Source organism: Neofelis nebulosa, chromosome 5 (genome assembly GCF_028018385.1).
Source record: "Neofelis nebulosa isolate mNeoNeb1 chromosome 5, mNeoNeb1.pri, whole genome shotgun sequence".
Taxonomy (NCBI): Eukaryota; Metazoa; Chordata; class Mammalia; order Carnivora; family Felidae; genus Neofelis; species Neofelis nebulosa.
The window spans coordinates 12,407,586-12,426,196 of record NC_080786.1 but is presented as its reverse complement, the minus strand read 5'-3'; the positions used below and the strand labels follow the sequence as shown (position 1 = coordinate 12,426,196).

Below are 18,611 nucleotides of genomic sequence, written 5' to 3'. Positions count from 1 at the left end.
CTGCTGTCCCAATCTGAGTAGTCAAAAGACATTTCTCTTGTATGAGGTGGGCCCTCGGCAGCTGAGGTGAGGTTTATAAACCAGATACTTTCTTATCCAATCCTAAGCCAAAAGAAGATTTGCTGCTAGTAAGGAGTGCAAAAGGCATTGTTATAGACTGAGCGATGTAGGAGCCCCCCCAAATTTGTATGATGAAGCCCTATCCCCCAGTGCATCAGAATGTGACTGTTTGGAGACAGGGTCTTTAAAAAGATGATTACAGTTCAGTGAGGTCGTGAGGGTGGGTCCTATTCCAATATGACTGGTGTTCTTAGAAGAGGAGATTAGGATACAGACACACAGAAGAAAGATTATGTGATGACACAGGGGAAGATGGCCACCAAGAAGCCATGGAAAGGGGCCTCGGAGGAAACCAAACCTGCTGACGCCTTGATCTTAGACTTCCAGCCTCCAGAACCGTGAGAAAATACATTTCTGCTGTCTAAGCCCCCACCCCCAGTCTGCGGTACTTTCTTATGGCAGCCCTAGCAAACTAACAGAGGCACGTTTCCAAAATTCCTAAATCCAGTTGGTTCCTATCAAATCACACAGAGGAGAGCGGCTACAATGCATTCTCGTTACCATGAAAAGAAGGAGTATCATCAAGCCAGGATCTGACTTCTACAGGTCTCCTGGGACTGATCACAAGGCTTTCTCGTTCCACCTTTAAACACAAGACCTTCCCCAACCCAGACCTGAAGCTGCCTGCGCCCTTTTCCATTTCTAAAACGCCCAGCGAATGGAACTACTCAGTAATTAGCAACAGATGGTGAGCAGGAGAAGCAGCACGAAAGAAAGAGCTACCTCCCAGTGGCATGGCTATCAAGACCTTTTCCCCAGATGCGCCCGTAGCAGAGGAACTACTCCAAAGAAGCAAGCGAGGAGAACGTTAAAATGTGAGTTCCTTGAAACAATCAGCCGCACTTCCCGGCACCGGCGTCTTTGTCAAGCAACAGGAACACCAGAATCGCCCTGATGGAACGGAACAATGACCTATTTATTCTGATATCCTGTCTCCCACTGAGATTGATGCCAGGTTCTTTTGAGGAAGGACTAAACACCACATAAGCACCCTATTGTGTACCACTTGATGGAGTATGGAGCGGGGGCCCTTTGGAGAGGATGGGAAGGGTGGTTTTCTTCCTGAGGCTTGTGGGATGTATAAACAATATCCAATCATTTGTCCCCGATTTGAATTTCTAGGGACCTTGCTCAGCGGGATTTCTGAGCTGCAAAAAGTCTGCTGTGAGTGGTGACAACGGACGATGTATGTTTTTCCTAGTTTCAACCACCCTTTGGTTTTTGTGTGCCTTGCCTTCTCTGTCCTTTAAGCAGAGCACACTACCACCTTTCCTAAGCTTTTTATTTTGACCTTGGGTAAATGTTACGTATTCAATTTTCCACGCCTGCATGTGGAATACTAATTTCTAGTAGCCCATATTGATTAAACTTATTAAAAATTTATGATCTCTAAGTTTACCGGGAGAATCAAGACATTTGTTCTGTTTACCTCCGCTTTGATATTTACTTTTTTGCACAGCTGTTTAAAAAAAAAAACCCTGTTTTTCACTCTGGAATGCTTTGAAAGCCCTAAATGCAACTTGGCATTTCCCACCACTTGCAATCGTTTTGGTTAGACTGTAATGTTGTCTCAGTGACTTCTTTCATTATATACTATTTTATATCTATCCAGCAATATTCATTTCTTAACTACGTAGCTCTTTATTCTTATAGAAAGAAATTTAAAAACCTTACAAGTTATCCTCATTATAACTGGGTCCCTGGTTCTGGCCATCGTTGGTGGCATTAGTGATATGAGGCTCTCAAGCTACACAACTTGAAATCGTTTACATGGTCAAGAGCTACAAGAAGATGGATAAAAAAAAAAAATTACGTGAAAATGCAAAGCAATTTTCTCTGAAAGGAATGCCCTCACTGATGTGACAGTAGGGTTCACGTAAGAAAATGCTCCACCGGAAGCCCTGGAAACCTGGTAATTCGAGCATATTCACAATGCTATTTAGAGCAGCTTGCAGGAGTGGAGAAAAATCAGCAGAGGACGAAGGGGTAAGAGGCATTCTTCTTCCATTTCAGCTTTCACTTATTCTGACCCATCTTCTGTTGTTTGGTTCTATTAATTTGTTTTTGTTTTTTTTTTTTAATTTTTTTTTTTAACGTTTATTTATTTTTGAGACAGAGAGAGACAGAGCATGAACAGGGGAGGGGCAGAGAGAGAGGGAGACACAGAATCTGAAACAGGCTCCAGGCTCCGAGCGGTCAGCACAGAGCCCGACGCGGGGCTCGAACTCACGGACCGCGAGATCGTGACCTGGGCCGAAGTCGGCCGCTTAACCGACTGAGCCACCCAGGCGCCCCTGGTTCTATTAATTTGTAAAAACAAAACAAAAAAAAAATGTATTACTTCCATTTTATGAGAGTAATTTTATTAAACTCCATGCACACACTGGTTTAAAATGTATACAATTCAAAGCTGTATATCTAACCTGAAGTTTAAAACAACACGAGCATCGGGGAAATATCTGGAAAAGAAAACCATATGTAAGATAAACAGGGAAGGGAAAAGACCAACAAATAAATCCTATTTGACTGGGTCATTCATGCTAGAATCCCCAGTCCTGGCCCCAGGATACTTTGCAGAAATGGTGAACTAGCATTTCTATTTAATGACGTAGGGGAAGAAAAATCTTTTTTCTTCTATTGGGGAGGAAAAATTTTCCTCTACCTTTCAAAGATTCTTCTGGCTGGCCTAAGAATTAAGGTCACATGAGATACATTAACCGAAAATTGAATTTAATTTTCTATGTATGGGAACCCCATATACACAAGAAGTTCAAAGACAGAAAATAACACGAAGTATATATGCCACCCTAAGTGAAAGGAATGAGCTAGGGGCTTGGTATTTCAAACGGAGGAGGGCTGTTCACAGGGCAATAAGAAAAGCAGATGTTTGGTAATTAGATATTGGCTTTCCCACACAGATGGGTCACTCAGAAACACTTCATCTCTGGTCATAATTCTGATTCTGGGAAAGACTCTTCCATTTAGATTCTTCTAGGTAGTTAAAGGACACACAAGGTTTCTCTTGAGTCCACAGGGCCTCAATTGCCTTTAGTTCAAAATAGTCCACCTGCCAAAGTGGCACATTTTGGGGAGATTTGCCCTGAACCCTCTCACCTCTACCTTCCTAGATTCCGTGGATGGGGCCTGCAAATCAAACTGATAAAAGACAGACAAGCGAGAGAAAAAATAGTCATAATTACGTACATACACCCCAGACTTCACAAAGGAGAAAATGTGGCTCTAGGAGGCAGCTAGAAGACTTAGGCTTATATATCATCTTAGGCTAAACAAAGGGCTTCTGGGCAGGGGAGGCACGTTCTGGGAAGATGAGGGGGAAGAAATATATGATAAATAAGGGTTGTCTTGCTATGCAGATTAGAGTCTCTGAGAAGACAAAAGTTGTCTCTCTTCCTGATACAGACACATCTACACAAATGGAAATTTCCTTTAGAAATGTAAATTTCCTCATAAAGGGGAAATTTATACTTTATTTTTAGGCAGTTAGTGGGAGGTGAAGAGCTTTCCCTGTGTCTGTTGGCTCTTAATTGCCTTTAGCACAAAATACTCTTATGCCAAAGTGGCCTAATTTCGGGTGGCATATTCTGGTACCCTTCAGTGACACATTGCTATAAATAATGGATAATAAAGAATGATAATTAATGAACGTTAAATCCATCACTTCCCACCCTTCTCATCCATTGGAGAATGAACAGACTTCATCCATCCCAGGAACACTGCTAAATAATTTATGAAGATAATCTGCTATAAATCCTTTTATTTTATAGCAAGGTTTAGAAGAACATTTCTATAGAGAGCCAGGTAGTAAATACAGAGCCAGGATTAGGGTAAGGCAAGTGAGGCATCTAAGGCATAAAATGTAAAGAAACTGTCATTTCATGTCGGGGTCATGCAGGCACTCCTGAGCATGAGTGTCTACTTAAGTTTTGCACTATAAATACCTTACTCAGCTCACCCTCGTCCTGCTACTCAGTAAATCTGTTAGGGTTGGCAGGTCAGACGGTCCTTTGGAAGCACCCAAGTCTACGATTGTAACACCATACGCTATAGAGAATACTAAACAAATGGGTATCACTATGTTCCAATGAAACTTTATCTACAAAAACAGGCATGGGTCAGATTTGGCCCAAGGGTTATAGTTTGCTGAGTCTAGTTTTATGGGAATGTTTAAAATGAATATAAATGTTACGTCATTTGATTTGCCTATTAAATTTCATCAGTACGCAGAGAATGTGTTTACGTCAGCAAATGGCATCTATTAAAAAACAGGTTTCGAGGACACTGATTGGACTTATATAACATTGGACAGAAGGTTCCAGAATTGGGACCCAAAACATCACTGATTTCTGGGTTAAAGATGTGTATATTTTCACACTTTTTATTTTATTTTATTTTTTTTTCATTTTTTTAAGTTGGTAATTTTATTTTTTTTATTTTTTTCAATATATGAAGTTTATTGTCAAATTGGTTTCCATACAAATTTTCACACTTTTTAAAATTGCTTGCTTGCTTTTTCCCTTTCTTTCTTTCTTTCTTTCTTTTCTATTTTTTATTTTTTTATTTTTTTAGGCTTTTACCCACCCACGTCCTAGCTCACCTGTCAAAATGCTACTCATTTTTTAAAAGCTAAATTCAAAAATTGCTTCCTCTATGAAACTGTCTCTCTTTGCCTCATCTCCCCAAATTCAGATTATTTGTGCTCCATCTGTGACAGTAGAGCCTTTGGTTTGGAATGCTATGCTACAAGACTTCGGACTGCCTTGGGTTATAATTCATTATAGATGTGACTAATCCTCACTAAAGGTAGGGCCCATCTTGAACTCACCTATTTTCCTAAACATGAAAGCGTATTGGATACTTGGTGGTCTTTAAATATCTATTGAAATAAAGTGAATTGATATTTTGCGTTGATTTGTTCTTAAGGTTTTCTAAAGTGCCACTCTCAAAAATCTCTCTCATGCCACTGCACTCCCAAGAAGTGCCCTGAAGCCATGTGGGAAGCATGTGTGGCAGTGTCTTGGGTCTAGACCATGATCACAGCCTACACTTTATATCTTAACAAGCTGCGACACCACCCACCGGTTAATTATCATACTCTAATTTTCTGATGCTACGTAACTCCTAATGAGAATACTCTAAGAGTCCAAACATGCTCTCTTTTATTAGAAAAAGATAATTGTAAGTGATTTTTCAAAGTTATTCAACCGAATGCTATGACATCTGGGATTTTCTTCACAATCTAGCGGGGCAGGGGAAGAGAGGGCATTGTAATAAGAATGGTCATTGTAGATAAATGTTATACTTAAGTGATAGATACGTGGGAGTTCTGTACGTTTCTCTCCAGTTTTGTGTAGGCTTACAATTTTCTAACTTAATAAAATGACACATCAGGTAAAAATGCAAAACCATTTTAAAATCTGCCTTTGTCTTTGGTAAATATATCTATTTTTTTTCTTTAGAGACTAATTCACAGAGAAATAGAAAGGAAGAATAGATAGATGATAGATAAAGCATTTCTCATTGGATTTATTTTTCTGATTTTCATTTGTCTTGCCCTAATTCCTTCTAGATCTCTATCCATTGGTCAGTGTTTATGTTCACAGTTCTGGTAGTTTTCTTATCATCTTAGCCAAAAGTAGAGTAATGTGGCATAATGGAGGGAAGAAACCCTCTTATACTAATAGTAGCTAGCAATTGAGTATATAATATAGACAAAACACTTGTTTGAAGTGCTGTGTGTGAGTACATTTAATCCTCCTTGTATACCAGCCAATGAGTTAAATCCTGTTTGTTACCCTGTTTTAGAGATGACACTATGTCACCTAACCAAGGACACACAATTTGCAAATGGAAAAACTGCGATTAGAATGCACACACCTGGCTTCAGATCCCCTGCTTGTAACCAGTGTATCATATAGTAGAAAACTGAATGTTTGGCAGAATTTAGAGAATTTACCAAACGAAGCCCAAGTTCCCATTCTTCAGTGCCTGATTCTATTTCTGGGCTTCTAATCACAATCTCCTCCTTAGATTATAGCTTTTGCACTTTTGCAGCTACGTCCATGGACTGGTTCTTGTTGAAGACTTTTAGGTTCCTCTCCGTACTAGTCCGCTTGGCTGTAACAACAAAGACTGTGATCTGAGTGGCTTACAACAACAAAGGTTTAGTCCTTGCTCAGCTGTGGATAGACTGCCGCTAGGCTGTATGTGTGTTCCATGATTTTTTTTCATCCAGTAATGTAGAAAGGAAGAGAGTTAGTATGTGAGCCAAGGATGTGTTCATAGCACAGAAGAGCAAGAACTCTGGAGAAAATCTGCGTTGCCTCCGAAAGTTTGTGTGAACGTGATATACATCACATCCTCTCACATTCCGCTGGCCAAAGCATGTCATATGGCCAAGCCTAAAGTCAATGAAACAACATGTTACTCTTCTTCCAGGAAGCCCAACCAGATGTATGAGAATAGGCAGGAGTGATTATTCTTTCACAAAGAAAAGGGGTCTAAGTAGTGGCAAACGATTTAATCTGCCTCCTTCCTTCCAATATCCATTTATTTCTTACATTATTTACTCCACCAATACTCTTTGATTACTAGGTACTGATTTAACATGTCCCTAGATTCCATCATTATGCATTTCCTGGTTCAAGGTTTTCCTTTAATTATACAAACAAGAGCATTCAGTGTTCTTAAGTCCAACTCTCTCATCTTAGAGAGAATGGACTTCTTGTCCAACAGCATACCGATAGCTCATGAATAAACTGTTATAAGAACACAGAACTCCCAGGGCATTTTCCAAAGTTCTTCGGAGGATGATGACATAAAAGTCTACTGGCACTCATACTTTTGGTGACCATGGCTGCATTTGGAACAAAAAAGAAGGTATCATTTAGCATTACGTGCAACATCAAAAACCATAAACTCTACTACCCAGTCTTAAACACAATGGGGTTTCTTTTTCTCACATGATACCAAACCCCAAAGTAGTTTTCCTGGGAGAACAGAGTAAAGAACCCAAGTTCCTTCTAATTTTCTACTTCACCTGCATATGCAAACTTTCTACTTTATACGTATATATCTGGCCCCACGTGTGTGTTCCATGCAGGAAGAAGGATAAAAAAAACAAAGGTGAAAACATAGGCAGTATTCTGCCCCCTTTAAATATGACAAAATAGCCTACCCAGGACCACTATCTATGCAATTCTGCTTTTGCCCATTGGTCAAAGTTGGGTCACAGGGTCATCCTTATTTGTAAAGGAGTTTGCATCAGGATCTTTATTTTTAAGCTTTTATCTGGAAATAATTATAGAGTCACAAGAAGTGGCACAAATACTGAGAGGCCCCAGTTAGCCACAACACTGCCCCCCCAGTGGTCACATCTTCCTTAACTGTAGCACATTATCGAAATCGCTGACAGATGACATTTGACTAAAGTTTGACTCCATTAAGATTTCACCAGCTTTTTTTTTCATGAGCTCGGTTTTCATTTCTTATCTGTGTATGTGGTTCTGTGGCATTTTATCACAGATCCATATAACTATAGTCACAATCAAGACACAGAGCAGTTCCATAACACAAAAGAACTCCAAGACATGGGCCTTTTTAACTACATCCACTGCAGCCTTGAACAAAATGAGGGATCCTGCTAGGAAGGAAGAAGGGAAATGGATTTGGGGTAGGCAGCAAGCGGTACCTGCCACAAAGGGCAGCTATTTTAAGGAGAGGTGTTTTCCATGATCTTGGAGATGTGAATAGATTCCATCCACCCCCATCCTTCCTCCCAACACGTACACTCCTTTTGTTCTTTAGAAATCTCTCAAACAAATGCCATACAATTTGATTTATCTCATGCTAGAGGTCTGTAACGATCCCATTGAGATGTGGAATTCATGGTTTCAAGGAACAGCAAATGTATGCCTGAGTTCAATACCACTAAAACCACCCAAGAGACCAATGAAAGAACAAAGGGTTTTTGTTGTTATTGTTCTAATGAGAATAATTCCTTGACATGGGACCAAAAGGCAATACGTATAGGAGAATGAAAACCTCAGAGGGTCTCGGATTGCATCCTGTTTGGACAGGGGTGCTGAGAGTAAGGGTGACCTCTTACGTAGAGAGCCAACCATGATCTGCAGTTCAATTCCAGAATTTCTGGAATGAAACCCAGCAATTTGCTTACTATGGCACCTGTGGAACATTCCTTCTTGTTGTCTAGCATGAACTTTCTTAAAGTGCCAATAATGAGGATAGATGAATAGGAAGAAACATGTACAGAATATGCACATTCCTAGTGGAAAAAATGCATCTCCCAGAAAGTACAAATATATATAATAAAAGAGAATCATTTATTAATTCGACTCTGAATTTGCTCTGTCAAAACAAGGGCAACCTTGATCTGACATGGTTGATTTGTGGTTCTAAAAAAGGCAACCTTGTGACATTCTAACGTCTTGTATAAGAGTTGTCCTCCCCACAGGTATTAGCCATCGAGCAGTCTGCTGCCATCTCTGTTAGTATAATTAGCAAGAGGTTGCTCAGATCCTGGGCAAAATGAGCCCAACCATTATCCCAAGTAATAAGACAGCTACAGGGAAAGCATTTCACCCTCCTGAACACATCCTTTTGAAATGATGCCCTTTCCACAAGTTTTGAGGTAGTTATTGGCATGATGATGGTTACAGTGGATGATACAAGACACCAGAGTAGGTAAGGACCGGTCTGGTCCATACTGCATTGCCATCGTGGTAGTCACACTATGAGGCGGCCAGCAAGGTAAGCAGAGGATGGGTGATGCCAGCATTGTGCACCAGCTCCCCCAAGACGAGTGAGGCAAGCTTCGTTCCACTCTCTCCTTGGCTGCTTTGGGCCCCAGTTCTAGGACATACTCTCAATAGCTAAGACTGGGTGATACATTTTTTGTGTACTCATTTCCTTTCATGTTAGAGGCGAGTTTCAGAACCCAAAAGGTGTTAACAGCCAGAGACGTGTACAGAGCTAGTAAAACCTCAAGTTGCAGGCGGTAAACGAGTAGCATCTGTAAGTGAAACAGATCAGTGTGTGACAGTAAGGGGTGGTGAGAACTGTGCCTAAGGGTAACATGAATACGCTACCCAAACACATTCAAATTCACACACACACACACACACACACACACCCATAACAAACAAAGAAAACATGAACAAACACAACGTTATGCTTGCTGGACAGCATGGAGGACAAATCCAGTATGGGATCTCCCACCATGAGACTTCTAGCAAGTAGAAGACCGACCTAAGACTGGTTGTATTCTTTCACAACTCTGCACTTTTCCCTTATTACATAGCTAAAGTCCAAGTTTCTGTCTTTGTTATGGTGTCTTCCACTTGAAGGCATTTTTACAACGGGTTCAACTATAATATTTTGTCTCAGTCTCTAACACAGGTGATCCACTTTTCACTTGACCTGCAAAGCCCGTAAACTGGCACGCTGATTAGTATTGCATTTTAGACACCAAGCATTGATCTCTGGTGGCATCAGATAGCTTCATGTAGGTAACAGATGTCTAAGCGCATAGTTGCCAAGTTCTGAGAGCTTGCATTCTCTTGTGGCCCAATCCACAGAGGAGAAAGTAGAGATGGCCAATCTTAAAATCGGGAAATCCTGTGTATGTTTTATGGGACAAAATCGGTTGTATTGATACTAAGTAAATATTAGGTGATGAATACTCAATGGTTTCTATGGTCAAGAGTCCCCAAATACAAATATTTTCCTAAAAGGGTTTGAAATATCGTTTCATTGAACAGCACTTGTGAGACTAAAGAAGGAAGTGGTCACCTGCAATGATGTAGTGGCACATATCCCAGGTTGGACCAGGAGGGTGTATACTTGATGTGATAGATTAAAGTTGACAGCAAGGATGTGGAGTCCGAGCCCTTTCCCTTGAATCTGTATGGAACTCTATGTTTGCTTGCATAACAGAATGCAGAGAATGTATATTCTGGAACTTCTAGGGTTACGCCTTAAGATATCTTATGACGTCTGGCTACTCCTGAGTTCTATCCTTTTAAAATGAACTGGTAATTCAGTAAGTAAAATATTTCTCTGAGTTCTGTGAGCTGCTCCACCAATTTAACTGAACCCAAGGAGAGGGTTCGATTATAGCTAGTGGTCAGTCAGAGCAAAAGGAACAACCTGGACTCGTTGTTATTGTGGGGGAAAGAGCGCCAGTCTTAAAGGACTGAGTCCTTAACCTGTGGGATCTGACATTATCTCCAGGTAGATAGTGTCAACGTGGAGTTGAATTGTGAGACACCCAGCTGGTGCCCGAGAACTGCTCCGTGGGAGAAAACACACACTGTCCACTTTGGAATTGAGTGTGGAGCATTTTACGTGCTCTAGTTCAAGGCCCTATGTAGGATCAGAGCAAACATTTGCATTGTAATTACTGTTGCCAGGCACGGTAGCACGCACACTTCTTGCAAAAAATCTATGAACTAAGTGTTATTATTATCATCCCACAGGAAAATTACATAACTTGTCCATGGACACTCAGCTAGGAAGGCGGCAAAGCTAGGATTCAACGTCAGGCAACCTGACTTCCAGAGTCTGTGCTCCTGGTGCACTAAAATCACAACACTCTCTTTAAAAAATTAGATTCCTTTTATTCAAACCAAGCAAACTATCCTAGTGTGCTCCATCGACCCTTGTTAGGTGGTCTATTTAGGCAGGCCACTTGTTCTTTGCTTCACTTTGGGCAGTACGGACAAGCTGCACGAAGGACCACGCAGCCTGGTGTGATGCCACGGGAGAATGTTAAGGAATGCCACACCACAGAACCTGATCACATTACACAATGCTCTATTTATAAGGATCCCCAGGAAAAAAAAATCTTTCCTGACATTACGGTCAGGAATAGTTACAATTGTTCTGAACAATTGGTTCGCTTTGAATAACTACTATTTGGTTTAAAAACAAATATATGGCCCTACTACCGAGGACCTCAGGTTATGCATTTTTCTATCTTCCTCTACCCAGGGGTTATTTTGTGCTCTAACCTTTGCTCCCTAGATTCTGTGCTAATTCCTTACTTTAATGTGCTCGTAATTTGTGAATACTTGTATGTTTTTCTAAGCACATTTTATTTTATTTTATTTTTTAAGGGTTATTTACTCATTTTGAGAGAGAGAGAGAAAGAGAGAGAGAGAGAGCAGGGGAGGAACAGAGGGAGAGGGAGAGAAAAAATCCCAAGCAGACTCAGTGCTATCAACACAGAGCCCGACACGGGGCTCGATCTCACGAACTACAATATGATGACCGGAGCCAAAATCAAGAGTTGAACCTTTAATCGACTGAGCCACCCAGGTGCCCCTAAACACATTTTCGAGTAAGACAAGCTATCAGTCAATTAATAAAATCATGTGTACGAAGATAGTTTTGAGGTCTTGTGCAGCAGAATTTAACTCTGAGTATCCTGATCCTGACTCTGAAGTATGGGTGTATATGCAAATTACACCATTGGTCACCCCACTGGAAATTCTAGAATATTACTAAAAGAAAGTTCCTGGGAAAATATTCCACTGAGAGAAGACAGGCCAGAGAAGAAGAAAGAGATTTGTTGAAGACGGCATCAGTGAGAATGCTCTCGGGTAAAAGAAACAAAAATACTAAACTATAAGGAGATATACAATTTAAGCACAGCAATTTTTATTTAACAAGAAGTCTAGGGGTGCCTGGGTTGGTTCAGTCGGTTGAGCGTCCGACTTCAGCTCAGGTCATAATCTCGCAGTCCATGAGTTCGAGCCCCGCGGCCAGCCCTGTGCTGACAATCTCAGAGCCTGGAGCCTGCTTCAGATTCTGTGTCTCCCTCTCTCTCTCTCTCTGCCCCTCCCCTGCTCACATTCTGTCTCTGTCTCTCTCTCAAAAATAAACATTAAAAATTAAAATACCCATATTGAAAAAAAAAAAAAAAGAAGTCTGGAGGCAGCCCCTTTCGGGGTTCCTTCATTAGCTCGGCCATGACAGTATGGATGACTGGGGTCCGCCACGCATTCTCTTGGACCCCACCCTGGATGGTAAGGCGGCTGTTGCCACTTCCTCCAGGGCTCCTTCACCTGACTGCTTCCAAAGGCAGGACACAGAGGCCAGGCAGGGTGGTAAGCAAGCTCTCCGTAGATACTCGTCTGCTTTCATCACGGAGGAAGAATCCTTCTTAGAAGGACTCCAGAAGACTGCCCTTACATCACCCTGTTCAAAACGACGTGACAGGGCCGTTCTTGGCTGCAGGGGAAGCTGGGAAAGGCAACATCGAGTTTTTATCCTTTATAGTAGAAAGCAGAAAAGCAAAAGTGGGGCTGGGAACAGTCTTGAAGCAGCCAAATATTGCTGTCTGCCACGAAAATTCAATACTAAAAAAACACTGGGGATATAAAATATTTAATAATGTTGATGGCCTACACAACAGCCAATCAGAAGAGAGGATGGCCTTGAACAGCTGGTTAGACCGTAGCGGGGGCTGCCGTTTCCGTATTAGTCTTGATTACATACAAATCCCCAAAAACATTAGTGAAATTCTCACAAGAATGTTCATGTCAACTTTGTAGTTCTTCCCAGGAAGGAAATACAAGAGCTTTTATTTAATCGGGCTTTGAGGAGAGGGGTGTGCTGGTAGTCAGCAGTCCATAGGGAGACTTTCAGGGGTTCCTCTTCAGGTTGGAGGGCAGGTCAAGGCCACAGGTCCCTCAAATGACCACCTGCCTTTGTCAGAGCGGCTCTGTGTTTGTTCTGTTTCTGTACTGAGTTTAAAAAGCAGTTAGCTGCTAGCAAAATGTCTGAAAAACACGGGTAATTTGTGGCAGCTGTAGTGTAGGGTTTCCCAAAAAGTGATCTGCATCAGAATCCCCTAGGCATGCTTGTCTAAAATTCATCTTCCTAGATCTTATTCCAGACCCATAAATTAGATATTCTGATTCATTGATTTGGGGTAGGGCCCAAGTGTCTGGATCTGAAGCAAGATCTCAAACTGGAAACCCACCAGGATCCCCTAGACCCAAAACCGCCCTAAAAAGTCACCAATTTCAATAATTAAAGATGTGAGCAAAGATTAAGTTACAAGGATGATTATCCCTGCTTGTCTTTAATGGTGATTTTTTTTTTTCTTTCCTAAATTCTTGTTTGACATTCAGCCTTGAAATGCTCATACGGATTCTGAAATTACATTTCTGGTTTCTCTTGGCTTGTGTCTACGTAGGCAAAGTAAAAAGTGAAATATTCATTGGAAGTGTTATATATAAATCACTTCTTGGTCCCTGACGGGAATGCTTTGTTCCTTTCATCAATTGGGCAATATTTTAGAATAATTGTTTCAAATGACTGATGTAAGCTGTTTTTTTTTTTTTTTCCAGGAGTTAAATAAAAACAGGCAAGGACAGACACATGCAAGAAGTACCTTGCAAATGGTAGAAATTCAGGTTCTCTGGTATTAGATCACGGCAGGGTGAGATTAAATTTCAAGCCCGGAGACTTTCATTTCAGTGCTATTCCTGTGATTGCAAAGCATCCTCAAGCATTCCTTCGCAGTAATAATTACCCTTTCAGTTAATGCAATTGTTCCTAAGAATTAAACAGAAAGGCCCTAAGAAAATTACGGTTTCTTTTTGTGTATCACAATAGGAAAGGATAAACTGTAGATTAATTAAATGCTCTTGCTTCTGTTTCTACGTGGCTTTGGTTTTTCAATTCAGAGTTAAAGCTTATGCTCTTGCACTGAAAAGCCTGTTTATAAGATCATTTTTAATCCTCTTCTGAAAAGGTTTAATTTGTAATGGAGTATGCTCTCTCCTCTACTTTAATTGTTCACAACAAACAATGCAAATGAAAATGTCTTTTATGGCATGGAAAACTGGGGATAAGAGAATTCTCACACATTAGCTTTCAGTATGTTTTTATAAATTCTCCGGAAATGGTATTATATTTGAATAAGGGCCCTCTCCCATTACAATGGAAACATTGAACAAAAGAATGAGAGCACAGGTTTCTGTCCCAGAGGTAAGCCCACCAGGACCCAACATGATAATAAAGAGCAATAGTTTTGATTAATGACTCTAGTGAGTAATAGTTCTGTTCAGGTTTTATCTCCCCTGCCTTTGCTCTCTCCTGGTCCCCCTGCTTCCCTTTCTTTCTCCTTCATTTCAGTGACGTCTCATCTCTCGTTCATCTTTTAGGGTCCTTCGTAGGATTTCTTTAAAATAACATTTTGTGTATTTTAGAAAAATACCAAAGCAATAAGAGAAGAAGAACTGAAACCGGCAATGAGCCGCAGTAAATTGCAAGGAAAAAAAAAAGTGTCCCTAATAACTAAATGTTCAAACGATTTAAGCTGGAAATGTTAGCACTCACACACACACGTGCACACGAAGAGTACAAAAAAAAAAAAAGCGTACTGGAAAAATAGATCTTACTCAATTGATCCTTTTGAAAAGCACATGACCTCATCATTCACCACTAAAATAAAGAGGCTTCTTAGCATGAAAAGATTCTGTACCTTCATTTTGTCTAGTGTGGGAGTTTTCATTTGCTTCATTTCCATTTCAGTTTGTATTTGTATCTTAATAGAAAAAGTCAACCTGATCCCAAGCGGACCTCAAAGCCATGATGCAGAATGGAGACCATTGATAAAAGGTAATCCCCTTTTCTCCCAGCCTGGTGGATGAGATCTGGATGGATTAAATAGATTTGGACCAAACCAACAATGTAGTCATTGATTTATGAAAGTCCCAGCTGTGAGCTTGGCATCAGACCAGAAACCATTTTTTGGATGCCCTACTCAGGAAAGACAGCCAAACCTCTTCTTTGCCAGCAAGGTAGAATCATTAAAGAATCCAGGGATCAGAACACTCACAAAGTTTGGAGACCATAAACTGGCCTTCAGATGTATGTCGTTTGGGTTTTAAATATTTTTAGTGCATTTCCAGTGTTTAAAAATGATTTAACATAGAAAAGCAAGATAACCAAACTTTTGGGGAGAAGTATAAATATCTGGCAACACTGTACCTGCATGTGGCGGTGACTGGCAAGAACGAGGGAGGCGCTACCCCCTTTGGACGGAATGTGGGAGCTCTGGTTTCCAGCCTCCACTTCCTTCTCTTGCTTGTGCCTGGCCCTCTTCACTCACATTGCTGACTTCCCGGCCTCTGTGGCCGTCTGAGCGTGTGTCCCCTGATGCAGTCCAATACCTGCACTCTTTCAGATGAGCAGACACGGTCGTACGAACGGCGGAAGTCAGCTTACCCCTCAGTGGGCTAATGATGAACAGAACTCCGAGGGTCAGACTCCCCTGAGCTGAGAAGGCGATGTGGTATCATTCCAGACACAAGCATCCCAGAGAGAGAATCCCAGAGGTCAGGATGTGTGGGCAGATTTCCTTACCTGGATATGCTTCTGCTGTCTCCCAGTAAACTGGGAGTCACATACCAGAGATTAGAGGCTTACTGTTACTGTTGTGAACTACATGCCTGTTCTTACCGGAAAGGCCAGGCCCAATTCCCAGGGCCTGATTAGACATGCGATAGCCCTCCCATCTAACAAAGATTGCACAAGAGCACAAGAGCATGCTAAGGGTAGGTCTGGGAGTGGCTGACCCCCACTGCGGTCAATAGACTCTAGGCACTGCCTGTAGACGATGCTAAAAAAAATAATAAAATTGACTAAAAGTCAGCCTACATTTTATTAATACCATGCACTTGCAAATCTGAACCATGTCAGTTACATAGAGATGTTCCTCCCTAAAAAAATATGTTGTTGTTTAACTGCTAAACAATCACTGTGGTTATCATTGAAGCTTGAAAATATATATGTAAGCAGAAAATTAACATATTTCAGTATAGCTACGTGACACCCAGAGAATTCTCAGTGAGACAGTCTGACCCACAACACCTAGACCTAGCTATGTATGAATTCCCTTTGAGAGTAAACGAGTAACGGTTTGAAATCCTTTGAGCTGGCTTCAGGCTAAGTTCCTGTACCACGCATTCCTGTATTTAAAGGGTGACTTGGAAATAAATAATGATGGCACGATGATTGCAAAGACGAGAAACAGAACTTGAGTGACGAATTCATTGCATCGTGTTTTAATTTCTGTTTATAATTTTTCAGCTACAGAGGCATTTGCTTAAAGCCCCTAGAATCAATCACACTATCTTGAAGACACAAATCTATGGGTAGATGCATTTTGGAGGATTTATTATAAAGTGGAGTTTTTAAGGTCTCTGCCAAATTGATCCTTACATTTAAAGTATTTCAGAATTATTTCCACATATGTTGCTTAACATAAAAACAACTCTTGGAAATTAAAATTAATAAAGTATGTTCTCTCATCAATTGCAGATGGAATAGATTGAAAACTCTAGGTATACTCTTTTTTTTCCAGGAATATGTGAAGAAGATTGATTTTGGTGAGGTCATCAACAAATCGCAAGAAACTAAGCCTCAAAAACGAACCGTGATGTTGTTATTCATTACTCTGGGTGAACCCAATTATGGTATACATTCTCTTCTTTGAAGATTGCATTAATGTACTTAAAAAGTATTAATCTATTACTCTGCGCTTCTTTGAAGTCATTATTATCATGAATCCTTTTACTTCAGAATAACACTAAAAATAATTTTATCTAAGGAAGAGTGGTGGTGTTAAAAAAAGGATAAGCTCCAGGCGACAATTATGCTAGACCTTTCACCTTGTGAAGTACCGTGCTTCACCTTTACCCCAAACTAGATTCCTGTGACTTATCAGATGTGGGCAGCAGGTTTTCACCTGGCCTCCATCTGGGTGGAATTTATTATCTATCATAGAATTCTCTGCACTATGAGATTTTCCTAGAGGCCCCACTCCTGAAGAGTCAGGGAGTTATTCACTCTTCAGTTGATGCCGTCGTACTTTGCCCACAAAAAAACATGTCATAAATAAATATTTGCCTGACTGTCTCCTCCAAGTAGGCGAGAGCTCTGTTATAACATAGGGAATGTGCATTAATTATACTATTCCTACTACATTTCAGGTGCCTACAAACGCCATTGGATGGATGGATGGATGGATGGATAGATGGTGCTCTCATCTAAGAACAATGCTTTGTGAATACATGAGATGCACATTTCTACTAAATTAAACATATAAATTTTAAAGGAGCCGTACATTTCCTTGAAGAGCATACTTTAACCCTAATATGATTGATAGACTTTAAAACCACAACTCACTTGTGTTAAGTGTCAGGAAATCTGAATGAATTCTTTGGAAACCCTTCAATGGCCAATAGCCAGTCAATGATATCATGACAACCTAGTATAGTACAGTTTCTAAAACTTCAGCTTCATGGCATACCACTTCATATTTTTGCCTAAGCTATTTTATATAATTTTGCCATGGTTTTGTGAATATTTTAACCACATGCCCCTTTTTAACGTCAATAAGTATGTTAAGAAAGAAATAAGAAATAGCAACAGGTAAATATTTGAGCTTTATGTGTCTGTTATGTTACTTTCCTAGAGCACACGGAAATCAACACATAACTGTTGCACTATATTATGTCCATCCTAGAACCATCTAAAATAACCTTGTAAATACCAGGGGAAACACTGGCACAGTGGAACGAACATAGACTTTGGGAGAAGAGGAACCTGCATTCAAGTCAGAGCTTTGCCATTTCCCAGGTAACTTAACCTTTTTAAAAGCCAATTTTTTATGTAAATATAGAGATATGGACAGCGACCTCCGGGAACCGTGAAGATGAAATGAAATAACATATGCAAAGCACCTAATCAGAGCCTTCCACAGATGATTGAAATGTTCGGTCGTATCTGCTAAAATGGCATTGACATTTCACCTTTTAAACAGTCTTCTTTTTGCCTTTTCCCACTCTCTCTGAAAACGTGTTGACCACTCTTACTCTTTTTTTTTTTTTTTAGTTTATTTATTTATTTTGAGAGAAAGAGAGAGAGAGAGAGAGAGAGAGAGAGACAGAGCACAAGCAGGGGAGGGGCAGAGAGGAGAGACAGAATCCCAAGCAGGATCCAGCTGTCAGCACAAAGCCTGACACAGGGCTCGAACTCACAAACTGGGAGATCATGACCTGAGCTGAGACCAAGAGTCAGGTGCTTAACAGACAAGGCCACCCAGGTGCCCCAACCATTCTTATTCTAAATATGGCCCCACTGAACCAAAGTGGCCCAATTTTATATAAAGCAAGCCTCAGCCATAACAGTCACACTGAATACAAGTAAATAGGAAAAAATATATAGATAAAGCTGGACAATCAATTCTCAGGGGGCAAGAGTACAAATGCAGAATTCTGCAGGCACTGCTGCCCTTGGCTGCCTGCTGCCTCAGAAATACCACATAGGCTCTCTGGGCCTTCGTCTCTTTATCTAATAAAATTGAGGGAGTAAATTCTTCTTCCATCTCAAACATCAGTTGGTAAAATGCTCACTATTTCACACACACACTATCC

General features: G+C 40.7%; 1 long non-coding RNA gene across 1 annotated transcript in view; it reads right to left on the bottom strand.

The window, feature by feature from the left end:
• The window catches only part of LOC131511702 (uncharacterized), a 59,933-nt gene extending 44,317 nt beyond the window's left edge, over positions 1-15,616 (bottom strand). Inside the window, exons 1-2 of the long non-coding RNA XR_009261679.1 lie at positions 15,538-15,616; positions 15,163-15,351 (exon numbers count right to left, since the gene is read on the bottom strand). This is a non-coding gene — a long non-coding RNA (uncharacterized LOC131511702). The remainder of the gene's footprint in view (positions 1-15,162; positions 15,352-15,537) is intronic.
• Between the last annotated feature and the right edge of the window lie 2,995 nt (positions 15,617-18,611).